The sequence below is a fragment of the Pogonomyrmex barbatus genome, unplaced genomic scaffold (assembly GCF_055798465.1).
Source record: "Pogonomyrmex barbatus isolate J1 unplaced genomic scaffold, ASM5579846v1 scaffold1, whole genome shotgun sequence".
NCBI lineage: Eukaryota > Metazoa > Arthropoda > Insecta > Hymenoptera > Formicidae > Pogonomyrmex > Pogonomyrmex barbatus.
The window spans coordinates 5,593,196-5,620,424 of NW_028297098.1; the positions used below are offsets into that span (position 1 = coordinate 5,593,196).

The 27,229-nt window shown below is 27.1% G+C and overlaps 1 protein-coding gene and 1 long non-coding RNA gene across 3 annotated transcripts in view; one reads left to right on the forward strand and one right to left on the reverse strand.

The window, feature by feature from the left end:
• The window catches only part of Tk (tachykinin), a 52,598-nt gene that overhangs the window by 24,264 nt on the left and 1,105 nt on the right, over positions 1-27,229 (reverse strand). The gene's annotated exons all lie outside the window — the stretch shown is intronic.
• LOC105432416 (uncharacterized) lies at positions 9,867-11,593 on the forward strand. Its single transcript, XR_968397.3, has 3 exons — positions 9,867-10,524; positions 10,692-10,774; positions 10,852-11,593. It is a non-coding gene; the product is annotated as an uncharacterized LOC105432416 (long non-coding RNA).

Here is a 27,229-nt window from a genome sequence, read left to right on the forward strand (position 1 = left end):
TTTTCTTCGAAATTATTATTCAACATAAAATACGTAAGGCTTATGTGTCCAATGTTTTTGTTTAATTAATTGAATTAAATCTAATAATACAATATTTGTTAGATGTTATGATTTAATTAGAATTTTTTTAAGAATTTGTTGAATCGCTTTTTATAATCTCCCCTTATATTATATTATTGTCTCAGTGTTACTATTATTTGCCGTACAGATGGCTTGATTCAAAGTCTTTTTGAATGATTTCACTGAAACGCTGGATTCCTTTGACCAATTCTGTTGAACGTGACTTATCACAGCGATAGCGCAAGTCACACTTTGAAGATTGTTCCTCGTCATTAGTGGAAAAAGCGAAAGAATTTACGCGCATATCGATTTCCAAATGGAATGCTTTACAGTACCATGTTCAATCCTACTTTTTTCTTTGTCGTTTTTTTTTGTCGCGGTTCTATGCGTAATAATGATTTTGTAAAGGAAATATCCAAGCGAAGCAAATGACGTCTAGCATAAAAGAATTAAATCCCTAATGAGATCACGCCAAACTTTTTTCGTCTATAAACGACCGATAAACGAATGAACGTTGCTTTTACGTACTCGTATTTTACTTTTTGCCTTTTAAAAGTAAACCACAGCTAAAATTATATACATAAATTCTTATTATATTTGTACACAAAAATATTTTATTTTTATGAACAAATAATTCTTATTTAAATAAAATTTACAAATTTCTATCTATTGTTAAAATTTTGATAAGGCATTTTAGTGCAGTTATATTTGTCAAATTTACTCTAAGAAAAATTGAAAATTAAGATATTTAGCATTATACAACTTATTTAATAGTTTTACTAATATATAAATAAATTAAAAATTATACGTTTTGAACGTAATGTTTTATATTAATATGTGTAAATTATTTTAACAGATATACTTATATCATATGATGTGTGAAACAGGATGGATCTATCAATCTTAAAGTAGTACACTGCGATAGGCGACTTTAAATTCAACGTCGTACAACGATAAATTAGATTCTCGGTAATATGTCCGCGCATTGCGTGCTACAATCGTCCCGAAACTAGAGAAAAGGGTATGCTAAGATAAAATCGACAGTGACGGATACATATGTACACGGTATACCCAGTATAAAAAGGACCGATAGCTGGTAGAATCCTAAACCATTGTTTATGGGCGAAGTGTGTCCCGTTTTAGATTTCTCTAATAGAACTCCAAATAAAACATTTTTTTTTAAATTTACAATGTGTCCAGTTTTCGATATACATTTAATTTAGTCGATCTCATATATATACTATAACTTTACTATTATATAAAACATTGTACAAAATTAATATAATTCTCTTGTAAAATTATAATTTTGCAATTGTATTTTTCTTGTTGTTGTCGAAATGTTTTCAGCATCATCAAATATTTTTCACGATAAAGCCAAAATATATTTTAGTTTACATTATTATTTTCTTCCACTGAAGCGTCTCTTGTGAAAACATTTTCTTTTGATTATGGTATATATATCCATAAATAAATAGAAAATGTCTTGTGGAGTGAATGATGAAATGCTGAAAAGACATGCGCAAGCTTTCTGTATCGTCAAGGTATACTAACATACGTTTCGAATAGTAAAAATAAATCAACTCTTTCTCATGGCTTTTTATAAATCGATTAATTTTTTATATTTTTTATAAACATCTTATTTAATTCTTTTCTTAAATTTTTGTTATTTAATATTAAATATTTAAACAAATGTATTTAAACAAATGTTAGTCTGTATAAGATTTATTCGGAATTGAAGAAAGAATAAAATTTTACTTCTTATATTTATTTATCTAAAACTTTTATATGAATAAACCTCGAAGTCTTTTATCAATTATATAATGTTTATCACTTTAACATTTTTATTCAGTAGTAATTAATTTCAAGTTAGTTCAAGTACATGAGTAACATCAAATGTACTATACACATATATATTGCGCCATATATGTTTTTCTTCATCGCAAAAGACTATTAGCACCCGGTACGTTTTTTTTATATTTTCAGCGTAAATGCGCTCTGCACTTTCCCCGTCGATAATAATTTGGTATTTTTGCACGAAAATTTTTGAACGAGTTTTTGCTTTCAAATTATATTGTACATAATGTCTTTCTGCACAATGTCAATGCTCACATACGCTTGTAGAAACTTGTTATTTTGCTATTTTTATTCGCATGCCTTCTTTTTATTTCTAACTAATATCAAAACTAAGGATTAACAATTATTTCTATTAAAACACAATATCTTTAATTAACAAATAAAGAAATCATTTTTTATCAAATTAATACATCCTTCTAGATATTAATAAAGAATGTAGATAATACGTATTATAAATATAAATTATTAAACAAACAGATTTTACTTATGCCTCAAAATATCACTGAGTAGTTAAATAAATGAGTACAAATTATTTTACATAAAGAAATAAAAGAAAATTCAACACGATTCAAACGATAAATAGAAAAGAGTGAAAGAGGAAGAGAACAAGGATAGCAAAACGAGGAAATGGACCGATTCGGAAATGAAACGGTAGAGAACGGTAGAGAACAGTATGGTAGTGCTGGCGAATCTCGACAAATCGACTAACATCTGCAAGAACAAGTAAATGCAACAAAAGCTACAAGAAATTGCGGAAACTATGGACAAAAAACCTACAAACTTCTTCTTCGGTTAACCCGTAGAATTTCTCCTCTTTAAAATACTTGTGTTCCTACTGAATCAAGATGAAACAATATTTCCCGAGAATTCTCAACTACTGTAGCTACTTTAATATGATAAGTTGATTTTGAAGTTTAAACGGAATTAAATACATTTTATCGTCGCTTTTAAAATTAATCAATATCAAATTATTTTAGTTTTCCTACTTTTTTTATTATCATTAGATAATTAAATCAATAACCTAGTGACAAAAATTTTTATTTTAATTACTTTTTTTGCAAAATACATGTCAACTATATATTTATATTAAATCTATATGGAATACGAATATACGATAATGTGATTAATAAATTACTTGATTAAGAGAATCTAAAGATATAAAATCTCAAACAGTAATTGTATATGTAAACAATTGACAAGAATGTAAGTAAAAATGTATAAATAAACATTCAATTCAACATTTGTATGGAGATACAAATACATTGATTATTTGAACTTTGATTAATCAATCAGTCTCAAATTTTGGCATCGGATATTAGATTGTTAAAATAAAATAAAAGTGCTGCTGTAATATTGAATAACGGATAACGTTAGCTAGCGCTAACATATGCGCTCTGGCAATATAGATGTCTGTTATAAATGATTCACATTCACAAGAATCTATGATTTCAAAGTACATATGAGCGTACTATATCCTCTCGATCTAGCCATTTAAATATTTAACTCGATTTCATGATCAATTCATAGCTAAATAGATACTTACGTTTTTTTCATTCATTTGAATGCATTTTAAAATGTTTTTTAACATATCATTTTGTTCGATTGTAATAAATTTTATATTTCTTTGTTCTAAATGATAAATATTAAAAATATTTAAACAAATAATCAAGAAAACAAATATTAAAAAAAATTTATATCTTATTTTAAATTAATATTTAATTTTAAGTTTTAATAATCACAATAACTAAAATGTTAATTGTATAAATGCCGTTTTATACTTACACATTTTACTTAGGTCTTACTTAGTTCGCATTACTTATGATTTTCATTCTTACCTAGCAACTCAATTATAATCAGCGACTTGTATAAAAACTTAAGATACAACAATAAAACGAAATTAGGAAAACACAAGAAATGTAGACAGTAACTTCAGACAATAGAGACATTATGACCTACTAAAAGAGGGTGCTCAAGCTAAAATGGATTTTCATATTTCTGCGGTAAGGATTGTAATACGATTTCATTTGTAATAATCATTACTTTCAATCTTGTAATATTACATCCCTTCATATCTACAAATATATTTAGCTTTCTTGATTTCTATTTATGCACCGTAACATCTATATGATTAATGATACAATCGAAAAGCTATTGATTACATATTGAGCTATTAATTGCATAAATTAAATTACACAATTTATTTTTGCAATTTAACTTATGCAATTACTTTCTTCTGCAAAACATGAATAGAAAAGATAGATTAATTGCATGTCACAAAATATCCATGCATGAGAATGTAAGCGTTTTGGATGAAATCAATATTCTCGATTGTATCATTAATCATAATGAGATATAGATGTTACTGTATATAAATATAAATCAAAAAAGCTAAATACATTTGGAAATATAGATAAATTTAGAGAGATATTACATTTATTTTATTACTTTAAAATAAATTAGATAGAATTAAGCAGAAATAAAATAAATATTTTTAATGTTCTTTTTCTTTTGCAAGAAGAAAATGATAAATAATAGATTTAAAAAGGATTTCTGAAATGGATTAAATATTCATACATCATGTACGAATTACATCGATTATTTTATGTATTCAATTATATTCTTCTTCGCTGTAACAAAAAGTTACTGCAATGCACATCACGGAATAATATTTTATTGCAGATATATGTTCATAAAATTCTGGCAATATACTTTTTTGCGAATATTCCACCAGGATCACAAAATGTTATTTATCTCGTAAAATATGAATTTATGAATATCTTAATATGATAAAATGCGTCAATTCCATGGCGTATACCGCCATATAAGGATATCTATTTAATATCTAGAGTTTCATCATCACCTAATTTTAATTAGATTAAATGATGATTAATAGACTGATATTATCACACAGAATTTAAACATTTTATAACGTAAAGATTATTCAGGGTTAACTGAAATGATAATAAATCAAATTACTTTAATTACTATGTTCTATAATTATTCTTTATGTAATCTTCACGTTAAAAATTTGACATTGCTTCCTTATTCTAATCGATTCATTATAGTATTAGTAACGGATATTGCAGATAAATTTAAAAAATAATTTCTGCAAATTAGTTTGAATTTAAACATTCTTTTAAATGTATGATATCACACATGATGTCTCCAGCTTTAAAACGATTTTTAAGAATATGGATTAAAACCCTATTTTCTTTCGTTTTCTCCTTTTCATTTTCAGGATAGTATTTCACTTCAACTATCTTCCGGGTGCGGAAGCGCTTAGAGAGCTTTCAAGTTGATAAAAAAATCATTAAATGTTAGAAACGTGCTTTTTGCAACATCTCATATCAAATATTTGTACATTTACATAATGAAAATGCTTTGGAAAATATTAATTTTGGAATATCTTATAAAAATAATAAAAAAAAATCTATGTATTTCTTCTAAAAATATAACAAATAATAAATATTAAATTAATTATTAAGCATCTAAAATTATTAAGAATAAAATATATTAAAAATATATTATAATGCTCGTTTATTTTATCTTGAGAAAAATTCATAGATAATGATCACACTTTTCTTTACAAATACAAAAGTAATAAGGAGCTTGTTGTCTGTGAAAAAGGATTAAAGCATAATCAGAAGTTTGTAAAATCAGAGATTTGCGCTATTCTTCTAATTATTCAGAAAGATAATTGACTTATTTTTCTTTTCAGATGGCGTGGAAAGCTTTAAAAGGAGTTAGAAAAATCGAAAAATCTGTAAGATAAATATTTCTCAACAATCCTCCAATTTCAACGAGATTTCTTTCTTTAAGTTTCCTTTCTGTCTTCGACATTAAACCACATGTTGCATTGAATCGATTCAAAAATAAAAAAGTACGAAACATTAAAGAAAATATTAAATAAATTCTTTTTTTATTTTTCTTCTTTATACGCACACATCTTCATATCTAGCTGTCACTTTATCTCGGAGAAAAAAATATACCTGTGTACATTCTTGCAGCCAAACCGTATATTTAGAAAATGTGAATGGGTTTCCCCATAAAGACATCGCAACATCACATCGTTATCCTGCGTGTGCTTTACGCGAGAGACGCGTTGACCCTTTCTTCCGCAGATTCCGTGACGACATATATCGGATTTACGGACGTCATTATATTACAGCGTGCCAGAATGCACTTCATGCGTCATGCGTTCTAATAGAATCAACTCTTCCCTTGTTACGAGTCATAGAAAATAATTTCTCAACAAATTCTAAAAGCATTTTATGTCTTTGTATGTATTAAATTTTCCACGCGATAAAATGACATGCGCTTAAATCAAATAAAGATTATATATTCTTAGTAGAACATTTAATCTACTTATGTATAGAAACATCGCTATCGGCTACACCTATTTATATACAAGATGTATCGTGAAAGATATGTAGCTCGATGATTACTTCATGAAAGAGGCGACAAGCGAAGCAATTTTCACACAAAGTTCTAAAATCATGAGAAAATATATTTCTCGATAAATTTTAATATACATATAAAAATGATTTTAATTATAATTTTCTAATAAAACCATTCATTCTTTTATAACATTGTGTAAATCCAATACATAACGCTCTTTCTACTTTTTATTCTTACTGAATAATTTATACTCTTCATTTTTGTATCATTTAATTCATCTATATAATTGAAATTAAAATGAGCGAGTGCGCGTTAACCAACATTGGTGCAAAGATATTTACTGCAAATTGAATCGCGAGATTGTTAGTCGTTAATGAACGACCACTCAGTAAATGGCGACACTCCAAATTAACCACGAATATATATTTATCCTCTTTCCCGATATATAATTGAGAAGATTTGAAGCGCGCGGTTGATTTTACGGGAAAGCGTGTTACAACCATATTATCAAGATAATCTTCAATAAATTTTAGAACAATTACAGCGGAGAGACTAACGTAACAAAAACAGACGACTGTCAAGACGCGCGCAGGTACGTCTTGAGAGGAAATTTTATCCGTATATACGTAATGAAATGCGCGATGATGATAATTGCCTTCGAGCGACATTAGTTCAACAGCAAACGCCATAATCACTTTAGTCAACGTGCACATCCGTCAACCGCCGAGGATTCATTAGAGTCACTCGTCGATGGTGCCTATGGAAAACGTGCGTGCGCAACCGCAAACTCGGTATAGTCGTCCGATTCTAATTTGCCGGCTCGCGCAATTTCACAACTTGAGATTAAATTGTGACGTTAGATCCGCCGCAGCAAGGAAACCTCAGGATTGATTCGCGACCCGGTGATGTAAAGCCGCGTGAAGTAGAACAGGCGTGCGGAAAGCCACGTGAGCAGCATTCCAGACAATGTATAAAAACACAACGGGATGCAATATAAAAATAAAAAAAAAAGAAAACGTGAAGTTGCACGAATGCGAGTAGCTTTCGTCTTTACGTCAAGTTAACGTACATCGTAAAATACATCGTAACTTCCCGTGCCGGAAGAGTAATGTCGAACGCGGGTAAATACGGGATTGGAGGATGAATCAGATCAATATCAAGCAACTCTGTTCGAACATCGAGCACGGAGATGATTGTCTAGCGAGAATAATTGACTTCTGTTCATTTTAGCACACGTTAAAGCAAATTAAAAGCAACCAGCGAGCTTTCAGCGTAAAATTCGATTCATCTTTAAATTCTGTTCGTCCTCTATTACTCGCCTTCGGCTACAGTTTTAAAAGGCCGAGCGAGCGCGTTCACATTTTGTATTTAACTTTACTTAACAATTAAATGTAACGTGTTGGCTCCCAGTCCTAGAGCATGATGTTGCATGCGCTTTTCAAATGAAATGAGTAAGACACAGAATCAGACGACCGCATTCATTACTAAATACACGTCATGTGAATGACGAATCTGCTCTTTACTGCAAAACAATTATTAAACGTGTTTGTTTACTTGCTTAAAATATATATAAATGGTCCACATAAATAAAATTAAATCTTTATAAATTAAACATTTATTATTATCTATTAATTTAATTATATTAATTAACGTATTTTTAATTTTTTTTTTTTAATAATAAGGGAATATAAAGTTTTTATCTATATAATTTATTTACCTTAAACATGATGAATAATGATAAATTAAATTTTCAATAAGTGCAACATATATATCGGAGTTATTATATCTACTTTGATCATATTCTCTTTCGTGCGAAGAAATCTGAGTATACATGTGTCTCAAGATATGTTGTCAAAGTCAACTTTGCATAAGTTTTAAGAGGATTACTTTCCCAATATCCCTAATCGAGTCACTAATTAATGTAAACATTTTTCTACAAGAACTTGAATAATGATACTTATCTTTCCTCCCGAGATTACGAAGGCCAAAACAAGAAATAAATACAACCATTATCACTGTAAAAAATCTGCACAAAGAAGAATACTTATACTTATGATGTTATTTAATAATATAAGAGATAAGTTATTATTGTCTTAAGCTAATTAGCGTTAGACTTATTCATCCATTATAAGCTTACGTTAAATCTTCTTCGGCATAAATTATAGAAAACTTTGACTTGTTACTGAATTATTAGTAACTATTAGTAATTGTTACTATATTAAAGTACTTAACTTCTTTTTATTACGTTATTGATCTGCAATTAATTTCTTAAACATAGCGCCTTACCATTCATAAAATTTATAACAATAAAAAATACATATTATACGCATATTGTTCTTTTTTTTTCATTAAAGTTTTTTGGCTCTGTTAACAAAACGGAAAAAGCTTCGTTTACTGGTGCTTATTTAACCCATATAAGCTTTTAGAGAAAGATTCAGCGATATGCTTTGCCTTTTCATTCATTACTGTGTACAAAAAAAAGAATATATATGATATGACGCAGCGAAAGTGTGAAAAAAACCGATGGAGGAATATGCATAGATTGGAAAGTTCAGCGCTACACAATGCACGATAAAAAACAATTTCTACAATTAGAGAGATAACATATTCATTATTCGCGCGCAAAAAATAACAATTGTTAGGATTCATAATTCAGGAAATTGTAATTCCTCCATTCAGCAAATTTATGAGAATTCAATATTTCTGCGGCTAACATTGAGATATCGAGATGCTTTGTAGTGACCTAAATAAAAAAAACGTAACGGTGTAATGATATTAATAATGTAATAAAGCATTATACAATACGTATAATCGTTATTTTCTATTTAAAATTCTGTGTAAAGGATGAATGAACATTAATAGATATCCGAGCGTTTTCCATCAGAGTTGCCAAGTCTTTGAAATTAAATATCTCCATTTCTGACATAAAACAACCTCATCTACCACGTCGATATAGAAACTGCTAAAATTGCGTGTTTGGTATGGAAAGCAAAACAAATTAAATGCACTCATTAACATTAAAACTGATTACTTATTAATAACAAAAGTGTGTGGTATATCTTTGTTGATAGAATAATTTATTTTGTGGATTGTAACGCTTTTCCGTGTACAGATACCTACATAAATACATTAATGATGTTGGAGTGCGATTTAATTCACTCAAAAAAAAAATACATACATTTATCAATCTTTTAATTTAATATATAATATTTTTTTAAATAATCGCAAGTTAAAAAATTAGTTTCTTCATTTGATGAATGCATTTATCAATTATATAATTAATTGTATTATATAAAAAGATTTTTATATAAATATAAAATTAAATTCAGTAATCTTTAACAGTGCTCTAAATTTACCAGTAAAATTACCAGCTATTGTTATTTTTAGCTAGTTATTTTGAAACTATTCATTCGGAAATTCGACGCACACGTCGCATACATGTAATTAGTGATATAGTCAGAATTTAACGATGCGCGAGATAAGCGACGTAAAGCGCTCTACTCAGTAATTACGAGAGGCCTATGTAGTAATCAGAAAGGTAGAGCCGTCATCATTATATCATTATATATACCTTTTGTGCCACTTTACACCTTCGCTCACGCAGAGCATATGAACAACTTTGCAAAATGTCTGCTAAATATCAAAACGTTGACACATCGCCAAGATACAGATTTTATGATAGTTGCTTATTTATCGAAACACACTATCAAAATACAAAATGCAAAAATGTAGACAGAACTGTAATTCCTTGCCACTCTAATGACGATCGTTCGAAAGACTTTTACCGTGTACTTTCAACCGTGTTTGTTTCTAACCACGCTCACTGATTATGTTTATTTTGCTTAGTCATGAAAGTAAGTGCTAGAAACCATAATGTTCCAATACAACTAGATACTGTCCACAGTTCTCTTCTACCTTCATAATATTTCTGATGTGAGATTGTAGCCAACTGTGTCAGTTCAGTTTTGAATCGAACATATAACGTGACAGACCTCTTCGATCATGGAGATTGAAATAATTACCAAACAAACTCTCATTTTCTTACAGACTTTAATATTTCTTTACTTTATCATAATTGTTCTTATGTATATAATTGTTGAACTTCTTAGTGAAATATCTCTGACAAGACTCTATAATATTTATTTATAATATTTGTACTTATAATATCAACATGATTTCGACATTACATTGTTACTTACGAAGAATATGGAGGTATTACGGTTTAGATGTAATATTAAAATATTAATAGTAATAATAATTAATAGTAATAATAATATTAAGGGAATATTTTTTTTATATGTAAATACATAATACAAAATAAAATTACAAAATAAAATTCATGGCTTTGATTATTAATATTTAATTAAACATTGCTTCAGAACAATTTTAATGTGACACATCCATATCTGAATTCGAACATGCTATAATCACTAAATTGATAATTGTCCTCAATATATTTAAGGTAAACAACAAATGAGAAAAATTATATTCATCTAGAAGTAAAATTATGTCTGTATCAAAAACGATTTTTTTGTTTAGTGTATTGAAGCAACGACGAAGCAAATCAATAAACGGCGACACGATAAAAATGCATCCAAAACACTATTCCAAAACACTATATGATGGCACATACACATTTATGACAAAAAAATTTAAGCCTGGACAAAGGCTCGCAATGCATAAAAAAGCCAGCTGAATTAAATAAATGCCCATCGCTTTAATGATTTGACAGGAGGATATGTCTATTATCAGATACCTCGACACTTTAGAGTGATGACAGAAGAAGGTGAAACTGAAATATTAATCGCGTGTACACATCATGGGCGTACATACATATCAATTCTGAATCTGAGTTCTTATCTCTAATACTAATAAAATAGTCCGTCATTTTTTACCACACGTTTTACTTTCTTTACAACAAATAATATTTATTACTGACCGGTGGTACATTCACGTAAATGTATGATTTATTCTTGTCTATTTAATATATCATTCAATAAAGAATAAAATCCCCAATTATATTATCGTGTAAAAGCAAATTTAATTATTTCTTATATTTTATATTTTAATTCAATACAATTCTAATATTTAAAATGATTTAAAAATATTTAATTGTAATAAGCGATTAACAGTCACACAAATTAATGAATCATATTATTTGTAACATACATTTATTTTAAAACACAAATGTATTACGACAATTACAATGATATTATTTAATGTGTAATATTTTTACGAGAACGTTTAAAAATTATAGAATTAATAAAAAAAAGAAGAAAAATATATTTAATTAATTTTTTTTTAATATAAATTTGTACTTTGAATATAAAATATATCTTATATATATAAAATATATAACATAATATAAACACTACATATATATGCATAATATGTACAATATATTACATTATAATAAATACATGAAATTATATTATAATTTCATGTAGAATTATATTAGAATGTTAAATTATATTATAATTTAACATTCTAATATAATTCTATGTATTCATGTACATACATACACACATATATATATATATACCCTTAAGTGTGCAAAGATAACATATGCATACAAATAACTTAAATTTATTAATAACAATTGCAATTTTGTAATTTAAATATAATATTAATATATATTTATATATATTTTAAAAACAAACAAAAATAATTTATAAAGCTATTTTTTAGAAACAGTAATTTATCAAACATATTCTTATCAATAAAAATCTTTTGTAATTTTCTTTTTACTCTCAGTGTTTCTTTATTGATTACTTTGACATTTTGTATAATTTATCAAATGACAAAACATAAATAAATTATAAATCACAAAAGCAGAATAAAGGGTATAAAAGCATAAACAATGATAAATTGATCTTTTGATTTAACAACTTTGAAAATTATTCTCAGTTTCCCTTTTTAACATAATTTTGTATAATTCGATACTATAAATATGAAATATTATACAATATATATATAGAATAAAAACAAATATATTCTTCTTGTTTAATTATTACCAGAAAATAGAGACATATGAGGAAATCAAGAGATTAAAAGCTAAAAATAAAGACACACTAAACATGTCATTTTTTCCGACCTATCTGTGTTTTACTCCTATTTGTTCTCCCTTGTGCCACATATTTATATACGTCTTCATACGTGATTTTATAGAATATTCATCTCTCTCTCTCTCTCTCTCGACGCTACATATATCTACAGAATAGCTCCCAGGAGACACATATATCCGATTCGTCACGCGTCAATATAGATCGACATTAAACTTAAAAAAGCATATTCTTGTTTTATATTATCTTGTATGTTTTTGTCTATTACCATAAAATATTTCTCAAGAGAATTATCAGTATTATTCTCAAGAATTATATATCGTCCAATAAAAATTTCATTTCATTAAAGAACAAACAACTATGCTACTGTATTAAATTTAAGCTATGTGTGATTCCGAAATAAAGAATTTAAACAATATATTTTTTGGATTATCCGAATTAAATTATCTGAGGAATCATTATTAATATTATAAAACATTATTTTATTAACATATTCAATCGTATATTTATCCCTCAGATTTCAAAATGTCACTATCGTTATATTGAGCATTTAATGTTGCGACCTTGACTTCCGGCGAGCTTCATGAGTGCCTACGTAGCCGTAGAAAGGGCAATTCCGGACAGATTAACATGAGATAAACTACAGCTACACATAGACAAGATACAGTAAATTAAATCTGGTAACTTAATAGTCGCGCTCTCGCCTCGATTATGGGACGAAGGATCGTAAGGCGCTCAATTAACTGCTGTTCCATCGAAGAAGATCTAAATTCCATTCATGCTTACAAATCTATTTACTGCCAAGCAACCCATATATAGATACGTTCTCTTAGAAGACTGATGTCTCCCTTCTCGATCTACTTTGATACGAGTGCAAAATTAATTGAATTAATAAAACAATTGACCGAGAACTCAATCGGTTTTACTTTTATATATTAATCTGGATATATGCGTTAAAATTAATAAAATTAATAGATAAAATTAACAAAAAATTATTATGTTTTTTTAAATTTATATCTGAATTCTACAAATTACTTATAACAAATATTAATTTTTCATTAGACAAATAATTTAAATTTTGCTGTTTTTATCTTTTTCAAAAAATACATTTTAATTGATATAATAATACATTAATTATTTTCCCTCGTATATTTTATTACAATTAATATTTAATTCCAATTTGTAAGTTTTAAAATTTAGCGATCTACGTACAATACCTATAGATTTATTATAATTTACACCATTTAATATTTAATATTATTTATTAAGTTAGAAGTGTAAGATAACTTTTTAAATAAAGCAAACAAATTGCTTGACAATTTAGTATAAACAATTTGTATTTATGCAATTTATTATAAGAATGTATTATTCAAATAAAAATTATTGTTATATTGTTTAATACAATACATTTTTATTACATTCAATCATTTTATTTTATGCATATTGTAATATAATTACGAGTAATGCAGTCCTAATTTAATATTACAGTTCTAACACAATAAAAGATTACAATCATTATTATTTCCATTATTACAAATTTATTTCTTTTCCACATTGTTCTGATTTTATTTAAATAGTACAAATTTATTCAATGATGGATAGTAATATTTTTAAACAATGTAAATTGTGTGCGTTGTTGGTCCAGTTTTCACAGTTTTCTTTTGCTCTAAGATCGTAAACTCGGAAAACACGTCATTGAAGATCGGGGAGCAATTTACAATTACAATGTCTTTCTTAAGTACCACAAAGCAATTCTATGAACCTCAGTATTATAGCTCTTCCGATCTTTTCAGATGCATGATTGTGCAATCCCGACTCAAGAAATTTAAATTTCTTTTATAAAAGAAATGAAGATATTATCCAGATTTGTATATATGTATAATAGTTAAAATAATAGTTCAAATAATAAGTTTTTTATTGTTAAATTACTTTTTAATATTAATATTAAAATATATTAAAATTTGTATAATTATTACATATTAAAATTTGTATAATTATTTCAAGCTGATTGAACAATTTATAAAATTGATTGACATAATGTAAATCCTTTCATATTTAGAGAAGAAAATATGATTCGACTGATTACGTCTCTTTATAGTAAGATAAAGCTTCCACTTCTGTACGCTAAATTTATACACACTCTCGTAAGCCGCAAACAATATACGAGATACTCCGCCTTTACTTATCGCGATCTCGGAATGTTTTGATTAAATTTTAAGTTATTCTTGAGAATCCTTTGAGAAAAGAAATATAATTATTTTATAAAATATAAATTTTTTACAACTATGTATTAAAAGCAAAATATTAACAGCAATATATTTAAAATATTTAATTTTAATATATATATATATATATATATATATATATATATATATATATATAAATTGCAATCTGCAATATAGAACAGTAATATTACTGTTCTATAAAACTACGGCAGATTTTTCTAACAATTTATTATTATTTAATAGTACTACATGCTTCATATAATTTCAGTTTTTGTTTAATTATAACTTATAAAATTATTTATTATTAAAAGGCCCCAATTTTTTATATTTTATTTGACTCATATATTTTTAATAAAACTTCTATTATTTCCATAAAACAAAATTTTACTTAAAAAAGATTTGAGAGGTTGCTAATTATAATACGTTTTATAAGTATAATACGTTTTCTCAATATATTTATAACTATAATAGAAATAAAACCATTTTTAAAAAAATTTACTTAAAATAAATAAAAACATTTTCTTATATTATATTAATATATAAAAATATATAGTTATTATATACAGAGCTTTGATATTTAATAATATTATTTTGTGTTATATAATTATAGACTAAAATATTTGCAAAATGTTTATCATTAAATTTAATTTATATAAATAAACTTACAAATGTACCATGTTACGATTGACTGATACAAAAGTCTTATTTTTTTAATTGCATTTCTGTGCTTAGGAGCTGATTAAGTTCAAGCAATAACGGAGTGCTATCCAATTACCGCCGGATTAGCGTCCGGTTAGCTGGCAATGAGAAAACTTGTCTGCTTAGGACGATTACCGCTTAAGAGCCTCCAAATTATATTTACCTCAAGCCTCGTAATCCATGATTTACTGTGAGTAAATTTCTAACGAGCTTTCAATCAGGATCTCATCTTATCTTAGCGTTCTGCTCATTTTACCTGTTGCGATACACGCAATTGTGAGTTTCAGAAATAAATCAGCATCAGCAATAATTTGTTATACATCATTCGCGCATCGATCCCATAGTGACAGCTTTAAATATATAAGGTAAAATTTTGATCCATTCTAAAATATTATCATAATAAATGTAAAGCCTTTGTGTGTATTTTTTGTATTTTTTTCTTCGTTGTGGAGAAGTTTTATTTTCTCGATTCGAGTTTACACAATTGTCTCACCAAGAGAAATTATTTCCTAAGATTTTGTGAAAAATAGCTTGAATCATCTGGTTTCGTCTGTTCTATGCCTTTATTCGTCATGTAGTCTAGAAATATTGGGCATTTGCCGCGCGTCATAACAACACCCCGCTTATACTTCATCATACGATGCGTTGAAATCTCCCTGGCATCGTCGTTTCGTTCTATGATCAGCTATCTTTCATACTCAATGTCTTTCTATGTGAATACGTTTCATAGCACGTCTAACTGTCAGGACATATATCGCTGACAAAATAAGAATAGTAACAATTGTTATGATAAAGTAACAATTGTCGAAATTTACGGATTTCAGTTTGCATTAATAAAATAATGAAATGCTACATTACTTTTATAATTATAGATGTCAAAAATATTAATTATAAATATATTTTAAATTAAAATAATGATTTTTGTAAAAGAATATGCGATGTTTAAATGATATTTGAAATTCAATTTTCTTGTAATAAAACAGCAAAATATGATCCTAATTATATTTTATAAAATATAATTAGGATATTACTAAATAATTGTCTTACATTAGTTTTTACACTGTACAAGCTATTAAAGTCTTATTGCATATCCACTTTAAATATTAACTCGTCTTCTTTATTTTAAAGGTCAATATTATCTGTAGGTTAATATAGCCTCTCGGTCTCGGGGTGTTAACATGTCTTTCTCTTTTTCTTTTTTTTTTTTTTTTTATACTTTCTTCATTAATACGTAACAGTCACGCGAGTAATCCTGCACATTGGCACATATGCAAATGAGCAGCAAGTATACATCACGGTGAAAATGTAACAAGATGATATCATTACAAACAATTACAAACAAACGTGATACAGAAGCATGGGCGTTTTCTATAATTGATCTTGCGATCTACCCACGGGAAATTGATGCTCACTAGAGCACACGCAAAATAGATCAATGAGGCATTTCCATTGCACAAGCGTCATATTTGTCGACGTTGGGATTGCAAGTGCTTGGCCGTGCATATCTCGCATCGCGATGCGACCATTCGTAGATATAACGGAATGCGCTGGTTTCTTAAAGTTATGGCCTCGACGAGCGAAAACTTGCTGCGGAACTTTTCCAAGAAAAGGTAGGAAGTAACGCGCGATTATATCCAACAGCCTATGAACGTGAAGATCTAAATATGCAAAGCTCTTGCGTGTCGTGAAATACGCAAGAACTTTGAAATCGATAATGCGTCCTCCGTTTTTCTTTATCATGGAATATCAGAGCCACCACGGAAATTGTATATTTTCTTGAAAGTGGTTGTTCCGGTGATAGTATTTTAAGTTAAAATTGAAACAAATTGCAACAAAAAATTGTACATGTAAAACAATAAATTTATCTGTAATACATTTATGCATCCCGAGAGTGTCGCTTATTTAAAGTACTCCTTTATCTCAGATTTGATATAAATATTTCTAGTTTAATTTATGTAAATTTTGTGTGTGTGTGTGTGTGTACAAAATACATATTTATTTACATATATATTTTATTGTATTACACAAATTTAAGAATAAAAGTTAAAAATAATTGTATTAATTAGTATAAGAAAATTCTTATTTTAAATAATATTGTATTGCAAATGCATGTTATATTCCACCAAAAAAATAATTTTTTAAATTTTAAATTAAAATTTTGAAATTTTTAATTTTCACCATATTCGTTACCCATTTTCGTTAATCGCGATGTATTATTATTACACAGAATTTCGTTTTCATAGAATGATAGTGATAGTGTTTTGTAACATTTTAAAAGCACAAAAAGCTTTGTAATTCCTGAAAATATTATAAAATTTTTTTTACAATTTATTACAATAATTTAATTATAATTGTGTGATAGAATAAAACCATGTAATAGAATAAAATAAAAACGAATGAAATAATTGCAAATAATCCTTGTAAAATTTGAATTAATAATAATTTTATAAAGAATAAAGGAAAAAATTTTTTTATCTTCTGTTATATAGATAAAAAAATCGATTATAATTTCCATTTAATTTATTCTCATAAATTAATTTGTTAAATGTAACAAACCACCTTTGGCATCCTTTCCTTTAATTAATTGCAAAATATATGAGACACATTTTAAATTTACTATACATTAAAGCAATGCCTTCATTCTCTCTAAGTCTTTCTTCGTCGTCATATTATTGTTATACGATACGAAAAAACTTATGTATATATTCATTTATATCTCTCCTAAGAAAAACATGCTCGTTTATTCTTTCTCCTTTTCTCACAAAAATAATGTATGAAGTCTTCGTGCGGATCCTCCCAGGACCTACCTTCGTCATACGAATATCTTCATCGCAAGATATTTATCTGACAGTTAGTGTATCTCATAAGAATATACAAATACTTAAATCATATCTGGTCTATAGAGATTTTAAATGTTTTTTAAATTGCTTTGCCGCAAAGAGACAAATTTCAGCTGGATTTCCCATCTGCGAATGTTATGTGTTCAGCGTTGATATTAAAGAAAGAAATAAGCTCAATGAAAAACTTGATAAACCATGATTTTTCATATCGACTTTTTTATGTCGATTGAATAAAACTCTTTTAATCCGCAAAATGAAATGACATGCGCGGATAGCAATTTTTAAATCCGCTTACTATTCACTGTCTCTCTAATAACGTTGTCCAGTGGAACAACATAAAGCAACTGATGTGTCATAATATAATTGGAAAATAGCACGCTTTGTAATTGCGGATAACTGTCTTATAAATGCGACTCGAGAAATATCTCGCACGAAATATTAATAATTATTTTGCAACTGTGATCAATGCAATAGGACTTACGTGTTTAACAATTTATTATGGAATATTTATGTGTCGTTGCAGCAAATGAGCTAAATTTTATATATATATGTGTCAAGTTAAATAATCATCTATATCCTATTTTCTGAATATTGTTTCATATGTATTTAATAAATTCTGTTAAGTTATAATTTAAAATACTGTCTGACTATATATTATAAGTACATTATTATATTTATATTATAAATAAAAATCACTGTTAATTTGATAGAACATAGAAAATTTCAACAATTTGGTATCTTCAAGTGAAATGTTTTATTATTAGAAATCCTGTGACACTATGATAGTGTGGACAACACTATTGCGTAACTTTGCATGTCCATGTACAGAATGTGAGGCCGAGCACAGCAAGCTCAACAAGTGTACCACTATTTTTCCTTTGTCTCTCAGAGCCCGTTTAAACGTCAAACTTTTCATATCGCACAATGTTTTCTCATTTCTCACATATTTTAAAACAGAAATTAAAATTAACTCCATTGTGTCATTTGCTGAAAATATTATTCGTCATACATGAAGCTTATTTAACATATATTCCAAAAACTCTCTTGAAAAACTCACCGAATTACAAAAATACAATCCGTCACATTTATGAAAAATACTTATATAACTAATTAATAATAATATAAAATTCACAGCCACGATTATAAATTTAATATCTCAGGAATAAAAAATCAAATAATCAAATTAAAGTATAGTTAAACTTCTTATAATCAAACTTTAAACTTATAATCAAAAATTAAATTTAACATCCATCAAAATGATTTAATCCAATTATTTAATTTGCTAAAGTAAAAGCGATATAATTTTACAAAAGAAAATGTTCTTGTTAGTTTTAAATTTACATAAAGTAATAGACAGGAATATTAAAATAAGTAGTACGAATGCTTATATTTCAGACGGGTTACGTACGTAATATAACTGATTATCGCACATAATTTTATGTAATTATAAAAACAATGTTTATATGAAGCAGTAATTAATTAATATTTTAATTATTACATTTGGCAATTCTTCAAATTCTGTAGCCATAACAGAAAAATTTTAATTAATTTCCTATCTTTACGATCAGAACGCGATTAGCATTCTCCGCTACTTCTCCGCATACTTTTTAAACAGATTAATTATCTTGTACAAAATCCATCCAATTAGCCGTGTTCAATTTGCAACTGGAGAAATTGCTGTACAAACCTATCCCAGCGTGATAACAACATAGCTTTCTATCGTAATGTGTTTACAACAAATAAAAACAATCATCAAATTTACAAAAGAAAAACTAGCAAAAGAAAAGTAATACTTTGAGAATTTATATTACCTCGCGTCCCAATTTACTTTAACGGAATTTTAATTTAATATCTTGTTACAAGTGTATATAATATTGAAAACTGAATGCATGTAGATGACATCGCGTGTCATCGAAAATTTTCTTTGAAAAAAAATTAATCGCAAATTAGGTCAGAAGTAGGTGGAAAGAATAATTTCAACTGTACAAAGAATATCGTATATAAAGCTAATAAAATCTGATCGACATCTGCATAAAGAAATAATCCCACGAGAGCTTTCGGAGGCAGAAAGATACTTCATACCTATCACTGGAAGAATCGACAAGACATTTATCGTCGCCGAATAATAACTTAATATGTCTATATTCTCTATGATATAGAATTTGGACGTAGTCATTTTGACAAAAGTTTACAAATCTAAATGTGCCAAACATGTCGTGTTTGCGCAAAATAAGCGGATCGTAGTATATCCCGGCCGATATAAATGGATTTAACTTTGACATTTATTGATATTTTCTGCGTTCTGCGGTTAAATACGATATATCTATAGATAAGTAATCTCTTGTGCGCGCACGTGAAAATAGCAATTTGCAAATTTGCCTGCTACAGTATGATAGAAAAATTTTTTTTCGTTTTTTTTTTTTGTTGTGATTTAATTAAGCTCGCATTCTCTATACGAAAGTTAGATTAAAGGTTCACGAAATCAACGCTAATCCACGAGTATACGACGGATGTGATTGTTTCACAGCTCTTGTAACGAACATTTCCCACAATTCCCCACGCATCTGTGTCAGTTTGAGTAGAATACAAATGATATTTTTTAAATAAAAAATATATTGTCCAATTATAACTAAATCTCTCTCTCTATTGAATAGTTCAATTATAGAATAATATTCATTAAAATTATGGAACTGCAAGATAACCAAAAGTTACTATACGAAAAGGTAAATGCCTCTCTATAGAACATAGACAATTAAGAGTTTGTCACAAAATAAATTGCAATCGCAAATTTTCAATTAAACGTAATAAAATTTCCTTGTTTTACAATGCTGTAGAATATAGCGCTTTGTTACACACAATTGGAATATGAGAAACAGAATGTAAAACTAATTAAAATTAAAGAACCAATTTGCAAAGTCACGAAGATTTTAAACAAAAGATATGTATACAATGAAAATACTCATGCAATACAAATATTTGCTTATTACCCGTACAAATTACAAATTCTGTATGTCAAAATATTGTAAAATTTAAAAATTAAATATTGTAAAATTTAAAAAATAAATATTGTGGCATAATTAATTTAATGTTTGTAATAAGCAGTAAAGAAATTATTGCAGTTTCACCATTTCTAAGCTTCAACTAATTAATAAAAATAACTTTAATATAAATTTATATTATATCTTTAATATCTGACAATACAAAATTTATTATCAAATTTCATATGTATATTATTAAAATTAAGTTAACATAGACCTTTTATTGAACTATTTTTATGAAATAATATATTTACTTAACAAAATTACAGTCTAATGTCAAAATTACAGTCTATGTCTTGAAGATATTATTGCATAAATAATCGGAAATTACTCTAATTTACCTATTTCTCTACGATATAATAAAATGAATGTAAATCAATTGTAATCAAATGATAGTACATTTTCGTATGCGACAGAGATAAGTCACTCTACGAATAATTTATTGTTATCATGTAGCCATTTGTCATGTCGTCAGATTGTATAAGTGAGAGATATATAACGGAGAGAAAATAAAAAAATTTTACCAGCAAAGGTAAGAAAAGTAATCCCGAATGAGTGTAGTTACACCCACACATTTTGCATATATCTATAGATGTACATACAAGACATTTTAATTTCGCACAATATCAAAGTAAAAAAAAAATAATGAAAGATGCGTTTGCCAACTTTTGTATCCTTACCGTATATTAATGCTAAAATAATCTTAATAATAAAGATATAAGTCGATTGAGATCGAATAATATTCCTTTCATTATAAAAAAATTAATTAATAATCTGATTTAATAAGAGTAATATAAACATTCGTGATTGTTGTATATAATTGTTATAAAAAAATTAAAATTTATATTATATTATATTAATATAATAAATATAATACAATAAATATTATATTATATTAATATACAAATATACTATTATATTTTTATTATTTTATTATACTGTATTTAAATATTATCAACTTTGATATTTAAAGTACAACCTGCTAATGTAAGTAGAGATGAACTTGTATCGTGGTCTTCTTTCAATTGAAAAGCTCTTGTTCAAGATAAATGCATATACAAATTAAAAATTAAAAAAAAAATAAGAAATTGAAAAAAGAGAATACCAAAAAAACCCGTATCTATCTCTCTAATTAAAATAAACAATTTATAATTTAAAGAAAAAAGCTATTCTAACATCTTCTAAAATTAGTGTTTATAAATAGATTATTTATTAATTAAAGATAAATATAAATACATAGAAAAATAAATTAAAATATATGCTTATCTTTTCAATTTATTCTAATCGGAAATAAATTGTATGGTATAAAATATTAAAATAGATTTCCGCTTTAATTATTTAAATCTTTGTAATATCAATTAGAATTTTATCTGCAAAACCACACTAGAAACATATGTATATGTGTATAATATGTATTATGAAGAACATAGGCTTGCATATAATTGATAACACCTGGAAAAGCTGTTAATTTTCGCATACGTACATGTAACATGGCATTCATTCCGTTATCATTTCGCCATTCCTCCGCAATTTCGAAACAAGATTTCAAAATATCATTTCCGTTTTGGAAAGTTTAATCGGATGACACAACATCATGATGCGCTTAGGAATGCAATGCAAAGCTATTTCCATATCACTGTTCGAGATAACGCAATCTGCGGTTATAGACTCGATGGACACGAGTATCCCTGAACATGCCAAAATGAAGTACTCGAATGATTTGATGTCAATGATTATCATTAATCATTAAGCTTGCTATTTAAAATCTGAAACCGGACATATTTCTGCATATTATAATATTACTGTATTGAGAGATAGATAGATAGAGAAGGAGAGAATGAGACATCAAATACTGTTTGTAAAAAAAAAACATGATCGAGATTTTAATATTCTGAAATTAAACCACGTTTCATGTATTCTATGACTTGGAGATAGAAAGACGAATATCGTGTATCCATATGCATAATTTGTTATCTGTTTCCAATATGAAATGATATAGGTTATTTTAACTTCCCAAAACATGACTTCCTATCTTATACAAGATAGTATTTAACATCATTGGATTCATTCGGTTAATCGCAACTTTAATTAAGTCCAACATATGTATCTGATGAAGATTTCTAATTCTCTCGCGTGAAGGCGTTCCAGAGATTGAGTCTACAATTCGCCATTCCCTTGCATTTCTTTCCTTATTCTTATCACCCCCTAAGCTGTAATCTCTTTGGTAAGTCACTCTCAAAACTCATCCAATCGTCTTTCCACGTCTCTCATTTTCTATGCAAATACAACGAAGAAAGAATGTATACAGTACGACCATTATTTTTTTCCTCAGCAAATCAGCCCAATGTGTGATGAAATGTTAATTAAATTATGTCTTACAAGTTTACTTTAAAAAGAATTGTAATAATATGATTGATATAAAGATATAAATAAAGAAAACTAAAAGAAAAAAAAATAAAAAGATCTCACAATGCAATTATACATATTTATTTATTTTTTTGTTATAGATATTTTTAATTATGATAATAATTCTTGAAACTATGAAATTTTACATGAAATTTTACATATAATTTTCGTTTATAGATATATATGATATTATAATTATATTCAGTTTGTTATATAATTATTTTATAGTATTCTAAAATTAAGAGATATTAATGAATTATGAACCTTGATTTCTCACAATTCAATTACAATCGAATTGAAAATAACATTTCATTGCTAGTAATTTATCTTCATGAATATTGAAATTTACATACTTCATTAGCATTGTGGTTGATTATAGATTAGCATTATTTTAATGAATTTATTTCACAAATAACAGATCGCATAATTAAAATAATTAATCATGAAAATGTCATAGCACAAACAGTCTAAAAAAGTTTTAATAAAATAAAGTATTAAATAAAACATTATATATTGAAAGATTAATTTTACATATATTTTAAAAACAAATGTCCAATTTAGAAAAAAGTTAACATCGTAAAGCTAAATCGTATTTTTTATTTTAAAATTAAAATTAGCAATAAAATAATTAATTATGTAGATAAAAGTAAAATATTTATGTCAAGTATTAGTTATGTCAAATATTTACTGAAGTTATCGAAATATCATTTATCAAGATATTATTTATCGTCAAACTGTGATTATAGGAATATTTACAGATCACACAGATCGCGGGTATGATTGCGTAATCAAATAATTAAAATGATTGACCATAAGGGAATACTACGCACACTGCATAAGAATTAGTTGGCTAATTAAACATTTGAATAAATTACAAGTTTTCGCGACAATTAATCCCCAGACTTAATTAGATTACCTAGTGAAATCATTGCAAGAGATTATATTGTACAAAACTTCCTAATTACGTTCGTGATTTCTGGACATATGGGAATATCCTTACCCGAGTAAATTATACAGACTCACTGTCAATCTAAACTCACGAAATGGCCTCTAGCTAGGGACCATGCTTCAACATTACATGCCTAAGTAAGTTGATAACTCAAACTAATTATGGTGCTAATAATCAAAGACTAATATTTAATTAACATACTATAGAACTATTAATATACTATGATTAATATTATAATATTTTTTTTATTTAATTTTACGTAATTTGATTAAGTGTATACAAAGTATAAAAATAAGAGAAAATAGTGAACTTATTTCATTTTACATTCGTAAAAAAAATGTCTCTCTCTCTCTCTTATCGTATTTCCAATAGTTCTAACAACGATAAAATGCTTCCAATGTAATCAATCATACTAATATAATAACAGTATAAATAAAAAGTATCCAAACTAGCTTTCAGACATTTTTTTTATATAAAGTATCAAACGTCAAAGAATCTTAACGATCTAACGTCGAAACAACGAATATTCCGTTGCTCGAAGATTTCTCACGTACATACTCTCAGACGAGGGATTTCACCAAGCGGAAGTTTTCACCGTGGGGAAATATCGTGGCTTGTATATGCGAGATCAGCACGGAAGCAAGTTTGTTGCCGCCGATTTTCGATAAAAACATGAGAAAGAATTCGATAAAAACATGAGAAAGAATCGCAGAATGGACAGCGAACAAACACGATGGAATTTAAAAGTTGCTCTACGTCCCAGGACAAGCTCCCACTCGATAGAAACTTCGACACTTATATCGTTCGTATCCCGTAGAGTCTGATAAATACAATATTCATCCCCCTAAAGTACATCGGCTTATTATAGTGGATGACTCTCCGTCTCGCGTTAACGAGAGGTGGTAGCAGAGTTTGGCATTTCCGTGACGCAAAGTATATCTCATCGGCGTTGGTGTAAGCCGCATTCAAAGCGAACACACGGGAATAGATATCATAGTCGTAAAGCATCGGGAATTAAGACTGTCTCTGCGCGAGAGTGTAGCTATTCTCCGAATGAACTCTCAGCCTGACGTTTCTCAAAATTGCATTTCAATCGTGCATTTCACACCGGATAGCAAATTAAATTGTCCGTCTTAAAAACAACATTTTCCACGTTCCTATTTTCTATCTGTATAAATAAACCGCGATTCTACGAAAATATATTATCTGCAACGAGCTTATATATAAATGATGTAATAGCTCTCTGAATAACTTTGCACAATTTTTGAAATTAAACGTATAAAATGTGTATAGAATATTTTAAATATTTTAAAAATTATAGAATAAGATTTAAAAATAGATCATTAAGCAAATAAAAATTTTGAACTTTTAAAGATAAATCTTTGGAATTAATTTAAAAAATTTTATTTACAAAAATATATTTATTAAAAAATGTAGAAAATGTAAAATTACTAAGAAATGTTGGTTTTAAAAATACTTTGTTATTATTTTTTCGTTTTTTAAAATCTTGCATTAATTGAAAAAAAAATAGTATTTGTATTAAAATGTTGCAGAATGATTATACCCGCTGAAAAGACAGAAGATGCCAAAAACAGGAAATGATGTGTCAACACGCAAGAAATCAGAGAATAGGGTATAAAAGCTAGGTATCAAATGAAAATGTTCAATATATTGATATCATGTTGCATTTGTATTGTATTTTTAACCGCAATAATTGTGCGAAGTATTTCGCCATATTTTTTCTATTGTTTATATATAAAAAATGATTAATAAATAAAAATTTTAGTAACAGACTTTTAAAAAAATATATATTTGATATCAATTCTTTTTTAAATAAAAATTTAAGATTTTTATAATCAAAATTTTGTTAAATAAAAATTAATCAGTACACAATAATCATTATAGCAAAAAAGACAATTTAAGGTCAATCTTAATATATACAATAAAATTATTTTTGAAAATTAATAAATTATAAAGGCTTCTTTTTTGCCACACTATTTTTATATTTTATATGTATATTTATATGTATTTTATATGTATATTACTATGTATATTCTTTCTATTATACTTTATAAAATTTATTGAAATTTTACTATTTAGAAATTCATGCGCTTTTATTAGGCCCATCTCTCTCGAAATATAATAATATAAATTTAAATTTTATATTCTCGCTTTATAACATTATTAAAGTAACGTTATTTGAAACGTTTTATGTCATGTATTATCAAATGGCAATTATATTGTACAAATGGCGTTAATGGAATATAATTTATTTTTGATCAATTTAAAAAAAAAATCTGTTTCTCTCGTATAAAGCTACATTATACGTCGGAAGCCTGTTGCTTCTACGATATAATCGAACATTGGCACGAAACTTGACCGTCCACCCTTGTCTGCGGACTAAACGATTGATGTTGGGTTAAATTTGCACAAAGCTGGGTTAAGGGGATAACAGATTTCTGTCATTATAATAAAGTTTGTATTCATGTATAATTTAATGTTCGAAAACAAGAACCTTTGAAATTTATTTTACTCAACAAAAACGATTTAAATTATAAGTGTAAAAATATCACTAATTTTTATTAAATTAAAACAAATTATTATACTAGTTAGTTCTAATTAATATTCTAATTATTATTCTCCACAACAATCGTTATAATATTCTTACTTTTTCATAAGAAAATATAATAAAATATTT